At 41.6% G+C, this 16073-nt stretch overlaps 1 protein-coding gene across 1 annotated transcript in view; it reads right to left on the reverse strand.

The window, feature by feature from the left end:
* The window catches only part of RAP1B (RAP1B, member of RAS oncogene family), a 32123-nt gene extending 17623 nt beyond the window's left edge, over positions 1-14500 (reverse strand). The window contains exon 1 of the mRNA XM_061467145.1: positions 14356-14500. The gene's annotated coding sequence lies outside the window, so the exon portion shown is untranslated. The remainder of the gene's footprint in view (positions 1-14355) is intronic.
* Positions 14501-16073: the final 1573 nt, after the last annotated feature.

Raw genomic sequence — 16073 nt, forward strand, 5'->3', positions numbered from 1 at the left:
GTATTTGAAAAATAGAAGCCATTAAGCTTCAACCAAGACATTGAAATAAGAAGTTCAATTGCTTAAAGAAATGCAAACTATAAAACCTGAGATGGAAACTCAAACTCCTGGTGGATTTCCTTTCCTGTCTGAAAAAAAAGCCTGGAACAAAAAAAAAAAAACCCAAATCACTTCTCTAGCCATTCTAAACCAGATGCTGGACATAGCACATCCACTACCTCTTCATAAAAAGTCTGTGTCTTGCACTTCGCACATTGTCATGCCCTTGCACCCCTCAAAAAAAAAGGAAGCTACTGGAAGAACTGTGGAAAAACATGTAATTATGAAACCATTTGTATAGTCAAGACAGCTCAATTTTGCACCTTAAGAATATTTCTTAACATTCTACACTTAACCAGTCGTTTCAATAAGACCCTTCAGTTCTAAACCTATCAGAAAGCAATTGTATTAACTGGAAAGGAGAAAAAAGGTTCATTAGATTACACAATCTCAGTCATTTAAATAAGGAGACAGGCTTGCATATTTCCTTGTCTCTATGACTTTGCACTCCAAAGCTACAGCTGTATCACAGCATCCTAGATTAGGACAGGATTAAGTACAACAATTATTTGTCTGTAGTCCCCAGATCATCAATCTGTAAAATGCATATACTCCAAGGGGCACAACAGAAAAAGACTATGACAGCTGAGTAACAGATAACAAGCCCACCCTTCTGATTTATCAGGCAGTTGATGAGAAGCATCCACCAAATCACCCAACAAATACCAAGAAGTTCAAACTTACTCCTACCAAATAAACCAAGTAACCTGTTTGAATCCCTCTTCATTTAGTGGAGTCTGTTTTGAGATAGAAATTTTGCTTTGAAGGCTGGCTACCTTTAAGATGACAGACCTGCAAGGAGCAAGAGCAATGCCAACTTCCTCTGCTTTTTCAATTTTCTGCTCCTTCATCTTTAAGCAGGAAAATACTGTCAACTGTGGTCTCTCTGCAGATGCTAACAAGAAGATAGGAAGCATGCAAAAAGTAAGGCCTTTTTTTGCCTCTTGACTGGAGAAGGTACTGTCTTTGAACAGCTAAGTATTTATATGCACAGATATTTGACAAACACAAACTCTGGGGATGTCTAATGCAAGATTTAGCTAGAAAGAGAAAAATGAGGGAAGCTACTCTTCAAGAAATAGTGCCTTGACATTCTAGTATCATACTCCAGATTTTAATGCTGTCTCAATATACAATCTCTTGAAAGTACAGAGCTCACTTTCAGTTTGCCTCCACTAACTGCCAGCGCTGTACCAGTAACTGCCTTGCACGCTTCCTGAAATGCAGCAGTCCATAAAACCATCATGTCTGCGCAGCCTCTCACTAGTCTGTTCAAATTAGTTTTTCTAATTAATGCATGTATTAATGCATTTGTGTAATGTATTAACATAACAGCTTAATTCTACTTCTTAATGTCATACTTCTTAAAGTGCTTGATAAACTAGAGGACCAGGAGTTTTATATGCACATAGGCACTTTTCCCAGTAAAGATTCTCTTTAGGATGAGCAGATCTTTGAATAAACCCATTCCAACAGAAGGAAGAAAGGTTAACCAGGAAAAGTCCCTGGAAATGAAGCATTTTAAAATCTTCACATCTATCAAGGACTGTGAACATGAAACTTCCTTTCTGCTTCTGCCCTTATCAGATAAACCAGGAGAAAGTGACTCTTGGGCATTTTCTTCAACAATTTCTTTAAGCATGGCTCCAGAAAAAGGCAAACCAAAGTGATGCTGCTAAGAAAGTTAAGGAACAGGAAACCCTACTTTAGCAGGGGATGAAGAAACTGCACACTTACTGCCTGGACAGCTTTCCTATAAAGCAACCATGCAGTGAGGAACTGAAGAAAGTTCAACTAGCAGTAGTAATTGAGCTTGATATGATAGGTATGAAAGTGGTGGGTTTTGGTAGAATTTAGTTTTCTTTCAGTGCCTTCAAGTTTTAATTTCTGCTTCAACTTTTGTTACCTGAGGAATGGGAAAATTAATAATACAATCTTTCCAACTGATATTAAACCAAACGAAACCTCTAACTGGAGCTCAGCCTCAGGCCAAAGACATGAATTAAAGACCATCACTACTTCAAGATATCCCTGAGACTTGCTTGTGTGAACTAGTTGTTCAGGTACGGAATTAAACATACAGTCCCTCCCAGAAGCATTATCATTTTGAAGAGGTATCATGATTATTCAACACTTCAAACACCATGACTCTCATTCAGATGCTGACATTCTGGTTGCATTGTGAAGTTGCAGTGTATTCTCTAAAATTTTCATAATGTTTCTCCCCCAGCACATTTACCTCTCTGGAAGAGATGCTTTGTTAAAACCACCTTGGGAACAGTATTCCTCAAATAATGTCAGCTGTTTCCATAAGAAAAAAAGCTTCAAGCATTAGAATGACAGATGAAGTAAATAAACCAACTGGTTTATCTGCTTACAATTAAGAGTAGAAGGGGGAAAAAAAGCAAAGGTAAAAAAACCTGCTTCTTAGAGAGGGGATACTAGTTCCAAGATGGAACAAAATGACAGTGGTCAGATATATGGAAAAATAGCTCTAGTTCAATCACAGGAACAACCAAGGTCAGAAGATTAAGTTTTTCCAGACAAGATGTTTCCTACTTCTGTTACTGGAGCAGTCTCATCAGATGGCCAAACGTGAATCTTTCCAATTGTCTGCACCACCCAGAATCCACCAAGTTTTGGGTCTGTTGGTTCAGAATCCCTTCTGCAGGGAAGCAACTAATAGTAGAGAAGAATGTGTGCTGTTCTTAATACTCCCCAAATACTTACATGTAAGGAGAAGTCCTAAATTCTTATCACTCAACTCCAAGGAATTTTTTTTCCACCCAAGGTGCTGCACAAACAGCACCTTGCAAAGTGGAAACCTGTTCACTTTCACCAACTTTTATATGCTTTGGAATAAGCGACTGACAATACCTCCTCAGCAGGATAAGTAGTAATTCTTATAAAAGAGAAATTAAGATACTCTAGAGCTGACTTTCATACATCATTCAGAAATCAATTCTGAAGACAAGATACACTGAAAAGCTGATCTGGTCCAATCGAAGACTTTTATTCTCAAAACTCTGGAAGTAGAGCTATTTTATTACTGATGCAGACTCTCTGCAAGCGAGCCAACTTTTGTTCAGTAAACAAAGCCAGAAGCATTTTCTGCTTTTTAGTTTTTACCTGGTTTTGATAGATTCTTGTATTTTGTCAGTCAGACAACTAGTTCTTCTGGACACTAATACAGTAATTTTTCTTGGAGAGAAATATTTCTTCATTATGTTCAAACATTTTTAACTGATGCCAGAGAATCCTCTGAGGATTTTCAGAAAGCTGTCTGGATAATTAAGCTCATCCAGTGACATGAAATCACCTGAGAAAGAGGTAGAGACCTAAGAATAAGTTACTGCAGCACAGAAACAGCACCAAGGTTTAAGCTGCTCCTTGAAATACCCATGGGGACACTTACCCACAGAGATAGCTTAAGCAAGTTTTCCTCCTTTCACTGAGGGGAGCTACCTTGATTAATACTGCACGCAGGGACAACTGCCGCAAAGCAGCTAACATGAGCTTACCTTGTGAGACTACTTCCACTGTCCATAGCTAGCATAGCTAAATAAAATAGCTGTTTCTTTTTTTTCCTCAAGTCAAATTTAACTCTCAGCTAGATCTTAAATCTGAACACAAACTGAGCACAAGTTCCAAGGATGAAAACAGGCCTGCCTGAAGCCACTGATATTCTCAAGATGAAAGCTTCCTAATGTGACAGACTAACAGGCATGTGCAATTTGCACTATTTTCATATAAAGCGTAAAAACTAATTTCAAAGCAAGTGATGTAACAAACATTCTTAAGCTACTAAAAATATGCTATGCTTCAACACTTACCGAGTTCGAGTTTCAACTCTGTTCAAAAATTCAAATATGTCAATTCAAATTTGGAGTCCCCTATAAAAACCTAAGATAGAGTCTGTTTAAGCCTCAGTTGGAATTTGTAACATTTGTCACATTTATTCTTGGTTTTGGTGACTGTTTGCCATGGTTTTGCATTCTCTCCCTACTTCCATAAACTAGTCACCATCCCCCATCAAACTGTTTGTGCATGTTCTACCATTCAGACCTCCAACTAAACCAATAATCTCTGAATTCCTGAAGAAACTGAATTGCAAATGTTTTAGATGCTTACAAAGAAAATCCAGGCAGACAATAAACAGAAAGAAGAACACTCAGCTTTTTAAAAATATTAAAAGTATATTAAGTTCAGAGAATGCCTAATTACCACACTGCGATACCTTACTATGCATAAGGTGAGTATTCAACCATATAGCAAGTTTTGAGAACTGAAACAGCAATTTACTGCTGTAAATTTGGCTTTACTGTCACTGCAGAGAATGATCAGCTCCAAAACTTTTATCAATGGATTGCAACACCATGGTATACCCAACACGTTTTAGCTCACATACATCCTTTGGATTAAAAGCAGATACAGGCATTTGTTTCTCCCCGTAATTGTTAGAGTAAATTTTAACTTTCAAGCTAAACAAACAAACAAACAAAAACAAAACAAAAAAAAACACAACCAACCAACCCCCAAAAGATTCCCCCCCCCCCCAAAAACACCAAAAACCACCACAAAACAACAGTTAAAAACTCAGGATTACCAGTAAGGTACAGAAATTTTCAGATTCAAGATATTTCTCCTGTAAAAAAGCAATTGTGCCATTTTTAAGTTACTTCAAGAATAAACTTGCCAGTTGGCTTAAGACACTCTTCTTTGGAAAAAGTCAACTTAGCTTCTTTGCAGAAAGAAGACCTAGCCTCAAATTCCATGTGATATCTGCTTAACATCTCGCAATCCTAGCTCTACTCTGATTGTGACACTGGTTGCTGAACCAGTAAAGCTTTGTATAGTGTTTCCTTCTACCAACATAAGGCAATGTTCAGTTCAACTGTAATTCCAGTATCTCCTGAATTTTGATCCCTCCTGACTACTCTCTATAACCCACACATCATATACACCCTGGTGATGACAGAGCTTATGTACCAAGGTATCATTACTTGCCTGTCTTCATTACTAAAAGTTTCGGCTTGACTATGGCTTGTTTAGATTACTAACCCATAGTCAAGGCACATAGATTTTTTTCATCATTGTATCTTTTGTTACTGGCCATTTAAGACTGGCTGGTGTAGGCCCTTTACATATTAAGTATCCTTCCACAGTATGATTTACAGTAATTCTATTACAAATCAGGTTGGTAGCCTGAAAGCAGCCTTACAAATTCCCCATACATCGTTCCAATTAAGATTAGAAGTATTATCTGCTGAAAGGACACAGATTCTATGCAAACGGAGAATACCAGCTACTAGCATTCATTAACGGGAACAAAATTAGTTCTTCCGTGATAAACGAGCTGCACCAGCAAAGTCCCAAGTAATTGTAACTCATGTCTGTTTTGACCTCTCAATCAATACATCCCTAATAGAAACATGGTATTTGAACGTAAGCAGCAAACACCACTCAAAGCCACCCAAATTATACCTAATTTCACAAACAGTTTTTTTGCTGCAGTTATAGCTCTAGACATCTGTCCTGAGGTTAAGCTGAATAAAGCACACCTCAACACCCAGCAGTAATTACTATCTTCTGCCACATGGTTTTGTCTACCTCTGCAATAATGAAGGTCTAACCCTAACTGCTTCTTCTCTTTATTAACTTTATTAGCCGAATCCACTGATAAAGGTGGGTTTGTAAGATGTCCAAAATGTTTAACTGAAGTGGCTAAAACTTGGGCTGAGCATCTTACTCTATTTCTGGCAGCAAGGCAGTAGCATCTTGAACCTCAGGCTGGTAGCTCCTCAGGGAACACACAACTCACAAGCATACCTTGATTAAAGAAAGGACCGTAACCATAGAACCTAACTCTACACCTCTACCCGTATGCAGATGCACAGAAAACTTTGGTTGTTTCTGAGGCAACTGCTAAGTTGTCACAAGCTTCAGAAAAGGGTATTTGAAACAAAAGAAACAACAAAACAACGAAAAATCCCCACACTAAAACAAATTCTGGCTTAGCATGCCACAGTGTGAACTGCTGTAGTTCTGCATTTGCTTTTTGAGCATCTGATGCTTCTTAACTCCCCAAAAAGCCTCATTTAATGGGTCAGGAATTTCCAGGACAGGGAGAAATCTGACAGTTATGAGCAGGAACCCAAAGCCAAGTAATTCACACTTGCAAGCCTGAGCTCATAGACACAACGACACCTACACAAAATGCTGAATAATTTTAACTAAACGAATTTGAATCACACTCATCCCCGCACCACTTTTTATTACAAGGACTAGATCTTTAATAGAGAGTTACCAAATTAATGAAGGTTAAATTTGTTTTATCAAGTCTCCACAAGACTCCATTTTAATCTTCTTAATATCACTCCAGTTCTTGTTTAGACCATACTTTTTGATTCCCCTGTATCTTCAAAGCTTGCCATTTTCTGGAGAAACCTGCCGTACCTTAAGACTCACTTTGCTTTAAGTCAGATCACACACATACTCTGACAAGGTAGCAGATGTCCAAAGCATACCGAAATATAAAAACCGCTTTAGAGGTCTGTATGGGAAGACATCAGCATGTCTGGCCTTCAAAGAATTATCTATTATTTAGACTATGACAATCATCACAGCATTTGAACAAGTGTTAACTACTATAACCTAAATCTTTCACTGAAGTATTTTACTTCCAGCAAGTTAAATATATGCATCTCAAAACAACCTATATTTTGGGCAAGGCCTGAGTGGAAGAAAGACTTTTCAGTTCACCCTGACTGCTCCAGTGAAGCAAGTTTATCCTTCATGAAACCACAGTCTTGTATTTCCACATTGGTTAGGGTACTCCTAGTTTACCCACTGTGACCTCTGTTTAGGTTCTTGGGATCTATGACTTCAGCCTTCTGTGGGTAAGGCTATGAATGGTTCCCTATTTTCACTTCTATTATCGCAGCAGATTCAGCATTCAGCTTGGAGAAGAGGCTTCAGCTTTCCTCTGTGAAACTTACACCACTGAAATTCATTTAAAAAGTAGGCCACAGTAAGATTAAGTAAGAGAAGAACTACATTACCTGAAAATACAAATATTTTCAAGTTGATATATTTGTCTTTGGAAAAAAAAAAGTATTTGCAAACGGTGTTTTGAGATCTTACCTCTGGCTAGAAACAGGATGTACTTTCAGTTAGCAAGTGTCCTGGGTTCAGCAAGAATGCATATTGTTCAAAATATTGGTTACTGTAGTTAAGTCCAAACTAATATGCACTTAATGTTGCTTCGTCATAGTTTCCTAGCTAGACAGGACCCAGATTTCTAGAAGAAGAGGAAGAAGCAGCATGAGGACTTACTTGTTTCTTTGCTCCTCAAGAATAAAACTGCACAAACTACTTGCTCTTTTCATTCCATGCTTCATATGAAATATTCTTATTTGCTCACTCTAATTCTTCCTCACATAACACTTTTCTTCTGAAATTATTCAAGAGTTTGCTAAAAAGCAACACAGATCAAAAGCATGCCAAACACCAGCACATACATTGCCCTAAAGCACTTCATGGTAAAACCCTGGTTTCAGCTACTCATTTTTGCAGAACTTCAGCTACCACACTTAAGTTTTCTATGTGATTATCTCTGGCTGAGCCCCAATTTAGGTTATGCATTTCCCAAAAATAAAAGGTGTAGGGAAATAGGCAAAAAAAAACCCAACAGAGGATCATAAAAAATAAAAAAAGGCAATGGACTTGCTCAAATATAAAGAAAAGCAAGAAGTTCACAATAAATTGTTACAACATAAAGTAAGAAAAAAACAAGTATAATTCAGAAACCTTGTCTCTCTCTCTAGTATTCAACTATAAAAAGCAAGTAGAAAATTGTACACCAAAAGTAGAGAATATTTGAAGGCCTACCATCCAGTTAAAAAATGAGTTACGAGTGCCTGTTTATTACACTAACAGAGACATCCCTCAACTGGCCTCCAAACATACTCAATGCCTGGGATGATCTAATATCAAATAACAGGGTGTCACATCTTTGGTGAGATCCCACCTAATCCAATAAAGTCAAAGATACATCAGAAAAATGGAAGAGTGATTGTCCAGCATGACAGTCAGCTATTTTTGCCTCTTCCAGTGCTCCTTCTTGATACCACAGGACTACCACACAGTCTCTTAAGTTCCACCAAGTCCTAAGATGACAATTTGGCATCAGTTTCTGGAAGCATGGCATATTTTCAAATAACTAATGGCAGCAGAAGTTGGATTTTGAACACAGCATTTTGCAGCCCATTAAGAATGCAAGTCCAAGGCATCTCAAACTGTGTACTTATATTCAGTGAATAGCGTTAATATGTAACTATCTTGGAAATTCATCTATAGATTGTTATAACATGTGCAAGAATTATGGAAGGTGAATTCCCACTTGCAGCATCATTTCCGATGCTGCTCATCATAAAACCCATGAAAACACAGCATTTTCTGGACACTTGCACCAGTCTAAACACGAGACAGTAAATAACAAAAGGACCATTCCCTGGATGGGTATAAAACCAGCACACTCAGAATGCCTATTGTCCATCAATTCCCTATTTTAAACAAGTCTGAAGGGTCACAAAAAGACAGCAGGATGTATCATTATACATATTAACTATATAAATATAACTCCAGAAGGGTAAGAGTCAAGATTCTGCATGAAGTATTACACTTTCCCAAACCCAAGAAAATTCTTGTAGCAGCATTTTATGCAAAAAGTAATCATATGAAGCCACAAGCAGGCTATGCTTATGGGTCATCTTGTACACCAAGGTTTCAGAAAATTATCTGGTAAGGAACTTCACAATGAAAGATCAGAAGAGGGTTACTGACTGCATCTTGCAACATCTAAGAATTCACCTTAACCATTTCGTATGTGCAACATTCCTAAAAAAGGTTCCTGCACAATACATTGTTGGGCTGCCCCCACACTTAACTAATCACGTAAGTCTGAACACACAGCCATGTACAGCTAAGTCTCAACTACAAATGTTGCACTGTAAGTAAATAAATCTAGTCTTAAATACTGTAATACAGAGAGCAAGATTCTCAAGTAACTTCCTCTGAATAGATTACTTCCATTCCATATGCCAGTTTACCCTTCTTCATATACAGAAAAAACAAAACGTGTTGCAACTTTCCACTAGTCTTATAATGAACCACTTTTGGGGAAGCATCAGAGCAGATGTTACAGAAGTGCGATTAACTGCAAGCAAAGACTGTACAACTGCACAACTCCACTATAATACTGCCTGGGTTCTTGATGCAGTCCAAGCACTGTTCAGCATGCTAGCTTCATCTCAAATAAAAAACATTGACTGTACATGAAACCTTTAGAAAACAAACAGAAGTAGCTTGTCTGGCCCTGCAACTACTGAAAACATTTCAGTAGAGCTGAAGAGCCAGATCTAGCAACAGAAAGGTCCTCCTGTCTCCTGCACCTCTCCTCCTGAGCTCCCCAAAGGACTTCACAAAGGTGTGGTGGTACTCTTTTTGCTTCTCCATGATAGCATGAAGAATGCTTTCAAGAAATTTCCCTTCACTGCAGAAACGAAAAAAAGTGAAAGCAGAACTGGTTAAGTTGCAGAAACAGAGCCTACAAATGGAAAAAACCAGGACAAGATTTCAAAAGCCAGGACAACAAATACAGCGAAACAAAAAGAAACAGTTGCATGGACTCTGTGTCCACAAGTTATTTTAGATTAACTGAAGAGGGGGCCAACATATTATTTGGGCCATAGCAAATTAATTTAAGAAAAAACTTCCACCACCTAATTCCACATAACGTTATGAAATAAACCATGATAAAGGAAATATTGTTAAACTACATCTTTCCCTTTAATCCAGATTACCTACTGAAATCAAGACTTAATAACTGTTATAAATAAAGCAAGAGCAACATTCACCTCAATATCAACAAATTTTGATGCAAAGATCAAATTCTCAGTTTCTAAAGACAAAAATTAACTACAGATGCTTCAGTTATAAGACTGTTCTCTTGTTCCAGTTTTTCAATACTGTCCAGAAATTTAACAATATAAAGTTTCTCACAGCTCTATAATTAGAGTATTGAAAATTATTTCATGAATGAGTAACAGGGGGAGACAATATCTTTTTTTTACAGAGGACCTGGTCAAGTCATTCAGATTTAGGACACCTGCCTGTATTGCAACATCTGCAGGAATGATACAAAGTGATCTAAGAAACCAGGGGTTTCCTGAAGAGAATCTCAGGCTGGAGAGAAACATGAGATGCTGCTTCTCTGGCACAGGATGCAAACACTAGGCCATTAAAAGGGCCAGGCTGTCCCACTCCCACACTATCATGTGGCCTTCCTCCCTTGGCCAGGAATGAACTAACCATGTGTACTGTAACTGGCAGTCTCTTTCCATAGTTGCATAGCAGGGATTTACTTCAAATACCGTAAGGTCCTTAGATCAATAATAATCAGAAAGCTGAGTGGGACAGTGTACAAGATATTATTGAATAGTTCCTCTTCTTCTTGGTTCAACTCTAAAAAGCTGCTTTTACATCTGCTACACATATTCCTGTAGGGTCTAATAGTAACTTTCACCCTACTGCTTCAGTAGTAAAAATTGCTATTGAAATACTGCCTTTTTTTTTTTTCCCCCCAAGAGCATCCTGAATAGCTAGAGGGCCCCCAAATCATTTTCTATTTCAAAAGTTGCTTAACAGGCAGATTTCCAACCTGGTGTTTACAGCCTTCCTCACTTTCTTTGCTGATACAGGAAACACGTAGTATGTCAGGAGCTCAGGCACACAAAATAACAACAATAATAAAAAACCTTATCACTTTAAGTTGTCCAGTGTTTCAGTGTTTTGGCATTCTAAAGCTTGAAAGATGAGAACTTCAAGCCAAAACCTACTGCTCCTTTTGAAGGTAGCCTCATTTAACTGCCCCATAAAGAAAGAGTTTGTGCCAGACAACAACATCTTTGACTTTCTCTGAACAGCGCTTGCCTACTACAAGCAAACTGCCATAGCTTCACCAGAATATTGCTTCTACTACGCCTGTCCCACTCCATTTCCTCATGGTTGATAGGTCCTAAGGAGAAAGTGATGCATTAGATGCTGTACTAAATGCTCTACTGCAGTCAACTGCTGAATAACTTTGGAAACTCGATCAGCTTCAAAACAGGCTCCCTATTAACAGCATTCAAATAATAAAACCCCATCCTTTTTTCCTGCTTTATGTTAGACGATAGAAACACACCATCTTAAGCATATCTGAGCAGGAAAACAAAGTTTGCCTTTGAATATGAAGGTGTACTTACTGTAGATACTCCTTTTATCTCTGGGAATAAGGAGGTTAAAATATCCCTCTACCTGACCTAGATGCAACAGAACACAGCAGAAGCCTGCCCCAACTCAGCAGGGATTCAGCGGACTGACATTACACAGTGTACTTTGGTCTGCTTTTTGTATTTGTTCCGAGGCAAGAGTGGCAGTGCTTGCAATCACAAGCTAAACACAAACTTCTGCTGCACAGAATAAACACATCACTAAGCATACCAAGAGAGCAACTTTGATTAAAACTCAAAACTTGAGCTTGTAAACACCCTCAAAAGTCAGGTATCTAAAGCCATCCAAGTGTTACTTAGATGGGCCAACTCATAAAGGACCTGCCTAGCCTCTTATCATACACCCAAGGACAACAAAGTGCCTGGTTCTATCGTTAAGATACTCTTACCCTTAAGAACACTTCTCCGCACTTAGCTCTGAGCAGCTAGCGGGGCTCTGCAGATGACAGGACTGGCACTATAGCAGTATGCATCAAATACTCAAGTACTTCTGCATCTCCCACACCCCAGATGATAGGCGGACAACTCTTTATTTTAGTGCCCAGCCATATTTGCTAACTTTCAGATCACCAGGTACAGTGTAGTCTTCAGCACACTTCCTCAGCCATACAAGGAATTTCTTTCTCCTCTTGTAGGCTCTTACCTAGATTTCCATCTGTTTGCCAATGCTCCAGAAAGGCTCTCAATTAAAGAGACAGTTTTACTCTGCAAAACTGGCACACCGCAAAGAGAACTGTCATGGCTTACTTCAGATTTATTTTTTATAAACTGTCCTAGAGCAGAGCTTTGGAACAAAACAGCACAATTTTAATACCACTCAGAAAACTTAACTAGTGTATGTATGTAGTAGAAGACATACAGTTACAGACAGCAAAACCACAGCAAAACCCCCATACAGAAGTTCTGTTTTTACACTTATAGTCTTTCAACTCTGTTTTGCAGATTATTTCACCCCCAGGCAGACAGGTGCTCCAAGTATGATCAGCTTTGCTGCAAAAAAGATACACAGGATTCATACTGTACAGTGCAGCTCAAAACTCAGTTATTTAGCTACAGACATGCTTTACATGACAGTTGTAATTTGAACTTTAAGTAGCTCATAACACTACAAGAAGCATCCCTTAAAATATAAAGGTACCAAGGAATAAAACGCTGCATCTGCTTAATCAGAAAGCTTACTTTATTTGCAAAGCCTTTGATGTGAACAGCCAAGGTAACTTCCACTATTCACTCAGCTCATTTTTAGCTGGAATGAAATCTACAGGATAGACTTTGAGCTAGAGTAAAAAAAAAAAAAAAGAAATTGCAATGAATAAAGAAAGTGAAAACACTTGATTGTAGCAAGATGGTTAGTTCCCCCTCCCCAAGCTTGTGATTTTAAGACAGAAGCAAATCATCTAAAAGATGATAATTTGCTAACTTTTTCCAAGTTATAGAGGAGAAAAGAGACTTTTCCTAAAGGTAAATACATTTGGTTTTGAATGGTTACTATATAAGACATTGTGATTGCTTCTTTGCTTTTTAATTACGATTTATGAAGAGTTTCATGACTTCTATTTTATAACAGTAATTCCAAAGAATTACTACTAAAAGTACTCTTTCATGGTAAAACATACTTTGAAAAGTCATACACTGTCTACACATTTCACACTGGGGTAAGGTGCAGCTGTTACACACTGGAAATAACAAATTACATTAATCAAAACATCTGAATGCAAGAACATATATACAACTTGTGCGATTTTCAAGCTGGGCATCTCTGAAATACCACCTCTCTGGGAACTGTACTACCCTGCTCTCATAACCCACAAAAGTAGAGAAAAATACTTTTTTTGTTTATTTACCCTGAACAGTACAACCCATCCCTTTAAAATGGAAATGAGAGTAAAAACACATTGATCTTTCTTCATTTCTTTTTTCCAGGAAACCTAAGTCTATTATCCTATTTTTGTAATCTGAAGCCAGAGTGAAAGCACTCAGATTTGGTTTTATTTTCCCCTCTGCAAACTTCGCTTTCCTTCCACTGCTTCTTCACTAACACATGCAGAAGAGCACGAAGATCTCGGGCTTATTAGACGGGTTTGGTGCAGGAAGTGTCAGTCAAATTCTTCCATTTGCTTTGACACGAGTGGTGGCGAAGTGTTTAAATGATGAACACCCCGTCATCCCCTTTTCATTTTGTGATAAGCAGGAGGGGAACTCGCTGGCCGCAACTCCGCCCGCTTGTCCCGCTCCGCGGCCACCACAGGCAGAGGGACCGACGGTCGGCGGGCTGCCCGGCTGGCCGCACCCGGCCTGTCTCCCGCCCCCCCGCCTCGCCCCCACACACCGGCCGGAAAGAGCAGCTTCTCTCCGGCGACCGGACTAGGTGGGGCTCCTGCTCGGACTTCCCGCTGACAACGACGGCAGCAGCCGGGGACCGTCCTTCTCCCCGCCCGCAGCGGGGCCGAGCCGGGCGTCACCCGCCCCTCCCCGCACCCGGCCGGGCCCCACGTCGCGGCCCCGAGCCACGGGGTTACAACTTTCCGCTTCCGCTCCAACTTCTGCTCCGGGGACCGGCAGCAGGGGGGGGAGGTGGCGGCGAAGGGCAGGGCCGGGCCCTGGGCCCGGCTGGCAGCGGCTGCCCCTCAGCGCCCCGCTCTGCCCCCCACCCCCCTCGCCCCGCGGTGTCCCCCCACGCCCGAGGCCGGACGAGGCGGCGGCTCCCAGCTCCTCCTCCGCCATGTTCCAGGCTCGTGCCCCTTCCCTCACAGCGCGCCGCTCCCCGCCGCCGTCACTTCTCTCTCCCCACCGCCCCCCCAACCCGCCGCGCCACCGCCCCCCCACCGGCCCGTCCCCGCCCCGCCACCTGTACCAGACACACCGCGCCGCTCTCCATCCCACCGCCGCAGCGGCCAGGCCCGCGCTGCCCGCCCCGACCTACCGGACAGCGCCTCCGCTCCCCGCCGACCGCCGCCTCGCCGGCCGAGCCCACCGCTCTCCCTCTCGCTGCCTGTGCCGGGGCGCGGCTTGTGGCCGTCGCCGTGACGCCGTACGCCCAGCCTCGCTCTGGCGCGGCGGGGGCGGGGGCGGCGCGGAGGGGAGGGGTGACCTCGCGGCTCCGCTCCCCCCTGCGCAGGCGCGAGGCGCGGCCGCGCTGCCGCCCCTCCCCCACCTCTCCTCAACCCCCACCCGTCCTCCGCCTGCTCTCGCGCCCAGTCCCGCGTCGGGGCGGTCTCGGCCTGCGGGGCCGGGGAGCCCCGCGTACTCTCGGCACGCAGCCCTGGAGCGCAGCGGGTGGGTGGGTGGGGAATGGGAAGGCGGGCTGTGCTTGCTTGCCCGCTTGAGGGTCTTTGCGGCCCCTGCCCGCGGCTTGCTGCCGCCGCCTGTGGTGGTAGCAGCAGCGAGGGAGGGGAGGGAGGAGAAGGAAAGCTGCTTGTGGGCCGTCGTCCACACGTTCCTGCTTTGGGCGCGGGAGGTTTTACGCGGGGATGGCACACGAGCAAAATGCACTGTTTCAGGTGCTGGAGTGCAGACCCGAGGGTTGCGTTGCTGTACTAGGTCTCTGGTCTTTACCCATGTCCAGCCCTGTCAGATGTTCCCAAAGATGTTCCCGTGCTTCGTCGCGGCACACCCATGAGGGTAACACAACTCCCTCTGTCCCCAAGTTGTGGGAGTAACGTCGTTGCTCTCACCCCAAGTTCTCAGGGTTAATGTGGTCCATCCGTCCCTGAGTTTTTGTAAGCCCCAAGTAGGAGCCAAGGGGTCAAAAGCATGTTATGGTTGCTTTAAGTTAATGTAGAGCATGAAGAGCGGGAAACATAAATGCTAGAGCAGTAGTTCGTACATTTCTGAAAGGTTTTCAAGATCCATTGGTGAAGGATGTTATGGAAATGCAGCATACTACTGTTTTTACACAGATTATTATGCCTCTGGATGTGAACAGCCTATCATTAGCCTTGCAGGAGATGCCCATTGCCTGCAAATAATTACAGTATTTTTGTAGTCTTTCTCTTATTTCAGTCCTGAATAATGTAAGTTACTTTTTTTTTTTCTTTCCAGTCACTGGTTTCCAGTTACGATGGATTTAACTGCTACAGGTTGAAAATAAATGAGTATTTATGTTCCTAGGAAGCATTCAGTAAGCAAATAGTTAATGTGGTACATTCAGATAAAACTTGTGCTCAGAGGAAGTCCACAGGAGAGTGTGTAAAACTGACAGGAAGTTGCAGTGAGGCTTCTGGCAAGGAGAGTGGGTGTGGAGGAAGCACAGGCTTTCTGTGTTTGTAGGACAGAGATAGAAAAGGGATAGAGAGATTACATTTCCCCAAGTTGCATGATGGAGAGTGCCTTGCTATAAATGTTTGGAGACCGTACAGCTTCAAATGAATGTGTGAGAGATGTTAGAGCTCAGAGCAAACAGAGCCAAAAGAATGACCAGTGCAGTGAACTGTGCTTGGTAAGAGGAGCTTCATCTGGATCCAAGGCATCCAGAAAGTGATGCATTTAAAAAATGTTTTTCTTTTAGAGTGTTGCTCCCAAGTCCCAGACGTCATAAAATCTCCTCCAAAGTCCAGACAAGTCTCTTGGCGTTTTACAGCTTAAACCCTTGTGCAGCACTTTGATAATGAATCCTTCCTTGTAAATGATGGATAATGCAAA

The sequence above is a fragment of the Pezoporus flaviventris genome, unplaced genomic scaffold (genome assembly GCF_033815535.1).
Source record: "Pezoporus flaviventris isolate CSIRO_AGI_PZ_B2104156 unplaced genomic scaffold, CSIRO_AGI_Pfla_v1 ptg000045l, whole genome shotgun sequence".
In the NCBI taxonomy this organism is placed as follows: domain Eukaryota; kingdom Metazoa; phylum Chordata; class Aves; order Psittaciformes; family Psittacidae; genus Pezoporus; species Pezoporus flaviventris.